Source organism: Pristiophorus japonicus, chromosome 1 (genome assembly GCF_044704955.1).
Source record: "Pristiophorus japonicus isolate sPriJap1 chromosome 1, sPriJap1.hap1, whole genome shotgun sequence".
NCBI lineage: Eukaryota > Metazoa > Chordata > Chondrichthyes > Pristiophoridae > Pristiophorus > Pristiophorus japonicus.
Window position 1 is genome coordinate 152,808,972 of NC_091977.1, and position 10,785 is coordinate 152,819,756.

Below are 10,785 nucleotides of genomic sequence, written 5' to 3' on the forward strand. Positions count from 1 at the left end.
ATTTTAAACGACAGCAAAGAATGACTAAGAAAGCAATAAAGAAAGGAAAGATAAATTACGAAGGTAAACTTGCGCAAAACATAAAAACGGATAGTAAAAGCTTTTACAGATATACAAAATGGAAAAGAGTAACTAAAGTAAATGTTGGTCCCTTAGAAGATGAGAAAGGGGATTTAATAATGGGAAATGTGGAAATGGCTGAGACCTTAAACAATTATTTTGCTTCGGTCTTCACAGTGGAAGACACAGAAACCATGCCAGAAATTGCTGGTCACAGGAATGTGAGAAGGGAGGACCTTGAGACAATCACTATCACTAGGGGGGTAGTGCTGGACAGGCTAATGGGACTCAAGGTAGACAAGTCCCCTGGTCCGGATGAAATGCATCCCAGGGTATTAAAAGAGATGGCGGAAGTTATAAAGGATGCATTCGTTATAATCTACCAAAACTCTCTGGACTCTGGGGAGGTACCAGCGGATTGGAAAGCAGCTAATGTAACGCCTCTGTTTAAAAAAGGGGGCAGACAAAAGGCAGGTAACTATAGGCCGGTTAGTTTAACATCTGTAGTGGGGAAAATGCTTGAAACTATCATTAAGGAAGAAATAGCGGGACATCTAGATAGGAATAGTGCAATCAAGCAGACGCAGCATGGATTCATGAAGGGGAAATCATGTTTAACTAATTTACTGGAATTCTTTGAGGATATAACGAGCATGGTGGATAGAGGTGTACCGATAGATGTGGTGTATTTAGATTTCCAAAAAGCATTCGATAAGGCGCCACACAAAAGGTTACTGCATAAGATAAAGGTACGCGGAGTCAGAGGAAATGTATTAGCATGGATAGAGAATTGGCTGGCTAACAGAAAGCAGAGAGTGGGAATAAATGGGTCCTTTTCGGGTTGGAAATCGGTGGTTAGTGGTGTGCCACAGGGATCGGTGCTGGGACCACAACTGTTTACAATATACATAGATGACCTGGAAGAGAGGACAGAGTGTAGTGTAACAAAATTTGCAGATGACACTAAGATTAGTGGGAAAGCGGGTTGTGTAGAGGACACAGAGAGGCTGCAAAGAGATTTAGATAGGTTAAGCGAATGGGCTAAGGTTTGGCAGATGGAATACAATGTCGGAAAATGTGAGGTCATCCACCTTGGAAAAAAAAACAGTAAAAGGGAATATTATTTGAACGGGGAGAAATTACAACATGCTGAGGTGCAGAGGGACCTGGGGGTCCTTGTGCATGAATCCCAAAAAGTTAGTTTGCAGGTGCAGCAGGTAATCAGGAAGGTGAATGGAATGTTGGCCTTCATTGCGAGAGGGATGGAGTACAAAAGCAGGGAGGTCCTTCTGCAACTGTATAGGGTATTGGTGAGGCCATACCTGGAGTACTGCGTGCAGTTTTGGTCACCTTACTTAAGGAAGGATATACTAGCTTTGGAGGGGGTACAGAGACAATTCACTAGGCTGATTCCGGAGATGAGGGGGTTACCTTATGATGATAGATTGAGTAGACTGGGTCTTTACTCGTTGGAGTTCAGAAGGATGAGGGTGATCTTATAGAAACATTTAAAATAATGAAAGGGATAGACAAGATAGAGGCAGAGAGGTTGTTTCCAGTGGTCAGGGAGACTCGAATTAGGGGGCACAGCCTCAAAATACGGGGGAGCCAATTTTAAACCGAGTTGAGAAGAAATTTCTTCTCCCAGAGGGTTGTGAATCTGTGGAATTCTCTGCCCAAGGAAGCAGTTGAGGCTAGCTCATTGAATGTATTCAAGTCACAGATAGATAGATTTTTAACCAATAAGGGAGTTAAGGGTTATGGGGAGCGGGCGGGTAAGTGGAGCTGGGTCCACGACCAGATCAGCCATGATCTTGTTGAATGGCGGATCAGGCTCGAGGGGCTAGATGGCCTACTGCTGTTCCTAATTCTTATGTTCTTATGTTATATCTTATGTTCCTGCCAGTGTGCAGCAAGAAGACAGCCTGCATTATCTCCACGACCACAACTCAAGAGTTGCATCAGAGCATCTGCGGGCTCTCTCCCTGTCATGGGGCATGGAACCCGATATTGGCTCACCTGTTAAGCAGTAAGCCAATGAGCAGCGGTTTTAGCGCTGAGATCAAGACTACAATCATGTTAATGAGGACTGAGCATGACCTTTTATTGCTACCTAGACTATTTTGACCTGGCGCAGCTTAACATCATTGGGCCTGGACGCCACCCGTTTGGTGGCCATATCTAATTTTTAGGCCATAATCTTTTATACAAGCAGATATTCTGGGTATGGTTAGCAAAACTAACTATACTGTATCCAAGCTGTTTGGAGGGCAGTTATTTTTTGTTCTAGATTTCCTGAGATGCCTCACCGCCACTGGATGCTCACCTACCTGATCAATTTTCACTGGCTCCCTTGCCATCACTCAAATGTCATCAGTAGTAAAAAAAAGATATGGGGCTTTCCACTTTTGTGTAGATCGGCCAGCGTTGATGGGTTTTGAGATCACCAGATTATCGCCCATTTTCAAAACCCCAACTTTCCATTTTATAAAATGGGCACTACCGCGAGCGATCTCAAATGGGCGTTAGCGTTAAAAAATTTTGACCTTCTGCCGTAAAGTGTCGGCATCCATAACAACGGCATGGCAACGGTCGCTTCCCATGTTTCAGGAGGTCAGGCATCATCATTACATGCGCAGAAGAGGAGAGAGAGAGAGAGGGGGAGCAGAGAGGAACTGAAAGCGTGTGTGGGTGTGGTGAGTGCTTGTTTGGCTGTTGTGGGAGGTAGGAGGGAGATTTTCCAGCAGCAAAAAAAATTCAGAGCACAAATAACATTGTTCCCACCGAGTTTTTTGGGAAGTTTTTTTTTACAATGGAAGGGATGGAGGATGTGACACAGCATGCTGTGGAGACTGACGCTGGCGAAAGCAATGAGGTGAGAGAGGAACAATTGGGAGGACGAAAAAGAGCGAGGAGATTTTCGGACGAGGCAAATGCCTCCCTCCTGCAGGAGGTCGAGTAATGCTGGGGTCAGTTGACCCAGGGTGGGCGTGGGAAGCCCACCCCAAAGGTCTACCAGAAGATATGGGCCAACATAGCCGATTTGGTCTTGTCGGCGACCAATGAGGTGCATGAGGACAACCAATGCCGCAAGCCCTGGAATGACCTTGTCGGATCCACCAGAATAAGTATTACATTTATTTAAATTTACTTATATATTGTTATAATTTGAATTGTAAGTGTAATGACTGATTAAAATCAGATGTGATGTCTTGCACGTATACCAGGAATGTTTTACTCAAAGCCTGCGTTCACGGTGCATGTCTTTAGGTAAAGAATGATAATTTTCATAATAATCATGATTACATCGGGCGGTTATGTGTTGTATCAGTCTCTGTGGTACCTAGCAATGATCTCATGCAATGTCATCCTGTCACCTTTTACAGAAGAAGCTTTCGAGGAATAGAGCCGAGCAGAGGCGAACGGGTGGTGGGTCACCAGTCATCAGCGAGCTCACCGACATTGAGAAGCAGGTGCTGGCATTAGTGGGGAGTCACCCCCGGTCAGCCACACAAGCAGCAGCAGAATCTGATGTGATTACACGTGAGTAAAGTATACACCATTGCGCGATGTAAAGTCAATAGATGCCACACCCACTCATATCCAATCAATAATATATGATAGATAAATGATAAAAGTGTTCTCTAAATAATGATGGTCTCATGAGAATCATTGCAATGCAGAGTTTGGTGATGGTCATGAAATGTGATGTCTGTGATGATTTTGATAGCGGTGGTGCTTTTGTCGTGCATATGCTGTGTGTAGCGCTGGACTCACCTTGTGACCCTAGCACCCCCTTCTCCTCTAATAACCTTATTTGTGTTTTGCAGCTCAGCCAGCAGAGCGGCCCCAGGCAAGACCACAGAAGCCAGAGGTGGGGGCGCGGGACCGGACTCTCCGGACAATCCTCCATCTGGAGGCCAGATTCTCGCCCGTGGATCTGCTGGCTCCCTTCTCCACAGATGACAGTGCCGACTTTGAGGAGCCTGCATCACCAAGCTCCATAATGTAGTCCACACCAAAAACATCTAGTGCTCCTGCGGCCATCCCCACCTCCACCGTGGAGGTACCGGGCCCAAGCACCTTGCCACGGGGCATCCCAGGACGATGCCGACCAACCAAACAGAGGTTGGTTCGACATGGCAGATCTGCTCCACGAGCGGCAGATCTGAGCGGGAACATGGTACACATGTCCAGGAGGAGTGTTGACATAGGTCAGCAGATCCTCCAGTCAATGGGGGGCATATCCCAACAGCTGGCCAGCATGTCCGCCACCATGACAGAGTACGTGCCACGGATGGTGGAGGCCCTGGAGGTGACAGCCAGGAACACTGGTGGCAGAGGCCTCCGAGTGGTCCCGGAGCGCGGCACTGCACCCCAAGGTGCCGCACCCCATTGCCAACAACACATGACAGCCAGGAGTAAGATCATGCTTCTGGCTCGGAGCACATTCCCACCTCAGGACCGTCTTCCCCCCCAATGAAGCAGTGCCGGAGGAGCTCCTCGGCCAGGAGGCTTGGAGTCAGGCAGGGAAGCGGAAGGGGAAGAGGTGGGGAGGAGAAGCGGGGCGGGGGGGGGGGGGCGGTGGTAAGGAAAGTGAGGTGCATGGCCACAGGTGTTGTCTTGGTCATATTTTTATGTTGTTGGTGCGATTTTGTTGGGAGGTTTGGGGGAAGGGGGGAGGGGGCTACCTTGTTGTTTTGCATTTTTGTTCTGTGTTGTTGGAAATGTTGAACATTTGATTGATCTAAATGTTATACATTTGTTGTAGGATGGGGTGGAGATGGAGTGGGGTGTTTTTTTAGTTATAATTATTATTTCATACAAATATTCTCATTAAATGTTTTTTTATTTAACATAACCTTGTTGGGCATTGTCTCAGATAGCTGCACCGTTACACACTGGTGATTCCTTAACATGAAAGGGGATAATTAAACTTAACTTGAATCAACTTAAACTTTAACTGTCACCAAGGTGATGCACACTATTGATGTATGAGGTGCAGACACAGCAGTGTTGCAGCTTTGTAAATACTAGCAATGTTATTTCAAGCAAAACACTCATTTATGAGCTGCTGATGTAAGAGTCTTGCAGCTATGTAACCACCAAGGGCCCTTTCCTGTGGTCTAGAGGGGGGCAGGGGCATGGTTTCAGCATTAGCCTGATTTTCTGGTCCGAGATCAGCATCCACCTCCTCGTCCTCCTGTTCCTTTCTCTCCTGAGCCTGAGGTGGATCAGCAGTCCCTTCTTGCAATTCTTGTCCCCTCCTGATAGTCAAGATGTGCAGCATGGAGCACACCACCATGAATTGAGCTCCCTGCTCAGGATGGTATTGGAGCTCACCTCCTGAGTGGTCCAGGCATCTAAAACGCTGCTTAAGCACTCCAATGGTTTTCTCAATGATATTGCGTGTGGCTCTGGTATCGCTTCTCGGCCTCGGTATGGGTGTCACGCGGGGGGGGTCATCAGCCTGGTGGCAAGGCCATATCCCTTGTCACCAATCATCCAGCATTGACCTTGTGGCTGACTGGTAAACATGTCAGAAACAGCGCTCTCACGCAGGATGTGAGCATCATGGATGCTGCCCGGAAATTTTGCATTCAGTGCCATAATAATTTGCAGGTGGTTGACAACGAGTTGCACATTCAGGGAGTGGAATCCCTTTCGGTTCTGAAAAACCTCTTCATCCTGAAAAGATGCCCGCATCGCAATGTGCGTATAGTCTATTGCTCCCTGCACCTCGGGGAGGTTAGCAATTCGGTAGAATCCTAGAGTCCTCTCACTCTGTGCCTCCCTGGTCATAGGGAAGCTGATAAAGTCCATCCTGCGTGCATAAAGGGCTTCAGTGACCTGTCGAATGCAGCAATGTGTGGCATGCTGAGATATACCGCAAATGGCGCCAGCTGAGGCCTGAAAGGAACCCGATGCGTAGAACGAAAGTGCCGCGGCGACCTTGACCTCGACGGACAGTGCAGTCCTGATGGTGCTGGCAGGCTGCACATCTCCCCTGATGAGGGGCATATCTCACTGATAACCTCTTTGTGGAAGCGCAGTCTCCTAGGGTACGTGTTATCGGACAAGTTCAGATAAGACCGCTTCTCCCTGTAAGTGCGGGGCTGTAAGGTCTCGTCCTCCTCAACAGTCTAGCACATCTTAGACTGGGCACATAATACTGTCATATATACCTTCTTCCATCTCGAGTCTGCAGCATGTGAGTCGTCATCAAGACAGGCTGAGAAATGACAGGCCCCATGACAGGCCCCATTCCAATAACTATCAGTATTATATCTATTGTTCACAAACAATAATTTTTCCCACAAAGACTCCTAAACTAAGTTCCAATCGTCCACAGTTTGATAAGATGTTTGTTCAGATGTTCAAATCATCTTAAAAAAACTCCACAGTACCTCAAAACTCCCCAGTTGAAGCAGCCTTTTAAATAAAGTGACCTGCGATTTACAAAATGGCGTCCATATCGCTGTGATTAGTTTAGATGAGAGCAACTTTTTTCATAGCGATTTTTTCTGCGATAACATTTTCAGCGATATGTGAGCGAGGTGCAGAAAGTAGCGCTCGCCGATATTTTGGGCATTCGTTTTGGTAATTCTGATCTTTACGTCAAAAGAAAGTGGGCGGGTGGTATTATTATTTCTCGCCATTAAGTACATGTCGAATGTTACGCTGGGCAATAAGTAATCAATACATGGGCGTTAGTTTCCATTTTGTGCCTAATAGGGCGATATCTGGGCATTATACCTCATCTCAGTATTAAAATGTACATTAAGTGGCCAAAAAAAGTGGAAAGTCTAGTCCCTGGTCATAGAAAGTGGCAGTGTTAGCACCGGCTATTAAGGCCCGTTTTGGCAGCTGCGCTAGGGATATGCAGATATTATAGATCATGACGTCAGTGAGTGTACAACACTCACCTGATGCCTGATCTGATATTTTGGAGTGTGCCACTCAACTTATTGGTCTGTGTTAATTATGATCAGCTGACCAAACGTTCACAAGCAGGAAGGAATCTCCAGCAGCATTACTTAAAGGGATCATCAGCAACAACTTGCAGCTGGCATGTTTGTTCAATTTGACTGATGGTGTGGAATTTGTGCAACTCCAGTAGCTTTCAAAACTTCTTTCAAGTTCCTAAGGTGACAAGGAGTGTTGGTGCAAGTGGAGAACGCCTTCATTCTTATTTAAAGGCTTCTGCTTACAACACTTGCTCACAATCATGGGGGCTCTACTTGCAATCCCCCTCACGCTCGAGTATCTTCAGGAGAGGGAGCAGACGTAGTGAAGAAGAGGAGAAGATGCTCGCAGAGGGAGGAGGAGGAGGACCAGGAGGGCTCTCAATAGGAGGCCTTCCCACCAAGGGTTTTCAGACAGCACTTCTCTTATATCCACTTAAGCCAGGAGCATTGTATTAGGATGCTCCGCTTCAACAAGGATGTGGTCACAGAACTCTGCCACCTCCTGCAACCAGACCTGCAGCTTGAGAGCAGGGTGACCATGGCTCTCCTAGTGGCCCTCAAGGTCACCGGGTCAATTTCTTCACCAGCAGATCCTTCAGTCTGCAGCAGGAGACACAGCTAACATCTCCCAGTTCACCGTCCATTGCTGCATTCAGGAGGTCACAGAGGCTCTGTAAACCAGAAGAAGGATCTACATTTTCTTCTCTCTGAGCAGAGAGAAGCAGGAAGAGTGTCCATGTGGCTTTGTCAGGATAACGGGATTCCCCATGAAGCAGGTCACTATCAAATGCACACACATGGATTTGCAGACACTGCATAACAATCCTGAGATCTTCTGTAACTGCAAAGGCTACCATTCGCTTAATGTGCCTTTGTTGTGTGACCACACCCAGCACATCCTGATAGTCAATGCCCGCTATCCTGGCGACAGTCATGATGCCTTCATCCTGCGTCAATCCTCTGTGCCAGCATTCTTCCAGTCACCACTTCAAACCCGAGGGTGGCTGCTCAGAGACAAAGGCTATCCACTTTGCATCTGGCTGATGACTCCTCTCCACAACTCCAACACTCGTGCCCAGCACTTATATAATGAGAGCTACGCTGTCACCAGGAATATCATCAAGCAAACCATCGGGCTACTGAAGCAGTGGTTCCGCTGCCTTGACCACTTGGGAGAAGCCTTTCAGTACTCGGTGAAACACGTGTCCCATTTTGTGGTGGTCTGCTGCATGTTTTACAGCTTGGCCACCATGAGGGCGCAGCCATTACCAGCAGGGATTACGGGACCACCTCAGGAAGAGGACAAGGGAGCGGAGGAGGAGGAAAAGGAGGAGGTTGAAGGGGGAGACAGGTGGCAGGCGACAAATCCCCCTTCCACACGAGTTGTCCGTGAACGCCTCATCGGACTCCGATTTCAGTGAAGGAAACCCTAGATCCCTGTTGCTCACCACATCCCCATCAACCACATCCCCATCATACCATCCCTCTGTCATGGAATATCACAGCATCCTCTTGGGCATAAAGCTGAAATGAGAGTCATCACAAAACAAACATTCCAAATAAAACTAATGAATTTATAACTATTCAATTTATATTACAATATGAACTAATCACCCTTGTGCAATCCCTGAGTACCTGTCATTTGCATGCCCTTTCCTTCTCTGGTGTTCCTACGTACCAGAAGGCCCGGCGTAGACTGCACCACCTTGGCAGGGGTGGCAGCAGTCTGGACTGGCTGGCTGTCAGACAGCGGTAAGGGCAATGGCAGAGTGGCAGTTGTGGGAATAGGAATGCTGTCATCCTGAGAGAGGACAGCAGGGTCCTGCTTCACAGACCCACTGCCACTCCCCCGGGGCAGCGCCTCAGCATTCCTAGCAATCTGTTGTAGGACAGGTTGCTGGCCTGCTGTGACACTCTGCAAGCTCCTTTCCACACTGGTAAACCCAACGATGCTGGCAGCAGTCTGAGCTTGGGTAGCAGCAAGCTGAGCCTGCAGGAGAGCTGTCTGTGATTCTGCTGCAGCAATGAGACATTGGATCGCTTCTGCCTGTGCTGCAATGGAAGCCGTGACATCACGCATTGCACCCAGCATCATGGCTGGGTCCACAAGGTCTCTCCTGGAGTTGGCCACCTCCAGCCTGGAAATCATGGCCTCCATGCTCCTTGACATTGCCAAGAGTCTCTCTGGCAAGCTTACCATTGGATTTCAGGGTGCATGCCCATCACTCTTCTTCTGAAGGCTGCTCCATCAAGGTCATCATCTGAGTCGTGTGCAGCAGAACATGCACGCCAACTTGCTCTCTGGGAAGCTGGCCCCTGAGCTACCCTTTCCCCATGTCTTGCTACAGCCCACTCGTGCCCAGTGCCTCACCCTGTGCAGATCCCACATCTTTACTACCCTCTAACATAGAAACATAGAAAATAGGTGCAGGAGTACGCCATTCGGCCCTTCGAGCCTGCACCACCATTCAATAAGATCATGGCTGATCATTCCCTCAGTACCCCTTTCCTGCTTTCTCTCCATACCCCTTGATCCCCAAAAAATGCTTCACGAATTTGCAGGTCATCCTTGCGCAGGGGCCATGCTAATCTTTTCTGTATCTTTCCAATTCCGCGCAGTGCCAGTTCTGAGCTGGTGTCAGCGAGTGTCAGATGCAGTGATGGTATGACTTCTTTTTATCTTTCACTCTCCTCCATTACTATGGGGACAGGCAGATCTTGGTCATCTGAAAGCAGAATGGCACAAGTCAGGTTATGATGAGGGGAGGGGGGAATGCAAGATATCCATGCATACAGCATGAGCAGCTTGCAAGTGAGAAGAGATTGTGGGTTATGGGGAAGTGGGATGTGAGACGAAGGATTAGGAATGACCGTACTGTTATTGTTCCCAAGGGCTTGAACTTCGCCCGTTGCCACGGCCTCAGTACCTTCACCTCCAGCGATGTCGAGCACCAACTTCTCTAGTTGGCTCAAGACCTGTATTGTGGCTTGGCCACCTCTCATCTGCCGCCGCTTGCGCGACTGTGAGCCACTTTGAACTGCAAGAGAAAGGGAAGTGTGTCAGGGAATGTGGTGCAATGTGTTTAAGTGATGTGCCTGCCATAGTTGAATAGCTGTCATTGTGTGCAAGGTGTGAGATGTGGGTATGAGTTTTGTAGCAGTGTTAAGCTCTTGAGGGTGAAGTGAAGCTATGATTGTGAGGTATGAGTGGTGAAAGATCGAGATTGTTGATAGGCGAGTGATGAGGTATGGTGCATTGAGCAGTGTGTGAGGTTTTGTGGTGCAGATGATGGGATTGGGCACTTGCTAAAGCCTTTACTCACCTTTACCTTCCCGTGTGAGGTCATTAAACTTCTTGCGGCATTACATCCATGTTCTCTGGACCACACTGCTGGCCTAACGTACCCAGCTATCTCTTGCCACATCCTTCTCAATGTATGGGCTGATGGCTTCCTGCCACCCTGCAGAAACAGGACAGCCCGCCTTCTCTCCACGGCCAGTACCAATGCCAATGCCTCCAGAGCCGCATCAGAGAACCTTCTGGCTCGTTCTCTTTGCTGGTGTTCAGTCATGTGTTCAAACTGTAACTATGATTCCAATTACAGTTCTAACTGCAATGACAATGAGGTACTGTTGCATCAAAGCACCTCCCTTTTAAGTAGTGGAGAAAGTCTAGGTCAAACATTACTGGCCATTGGACTGCACCCGATATTAGCCCACGTGTTGAATGGTAAGCCAATCAGCAGAGCCTTTAGAG

General features: G+C 48.0%; 1 pseudogene; it reads right to left on the reverse strand.

Annotated features, from left to right (window-relative positions):
• Positions 1–9,566: 9,566 nt before the first annotated feature.
• Positions 9,567–9,665, reverse strand: LOC139279977 (U6 spliceosomal RNA; annotated as a pseudogene).
• Positions 9,666–10,785: the final 1,120 nt, after the last annotated feature.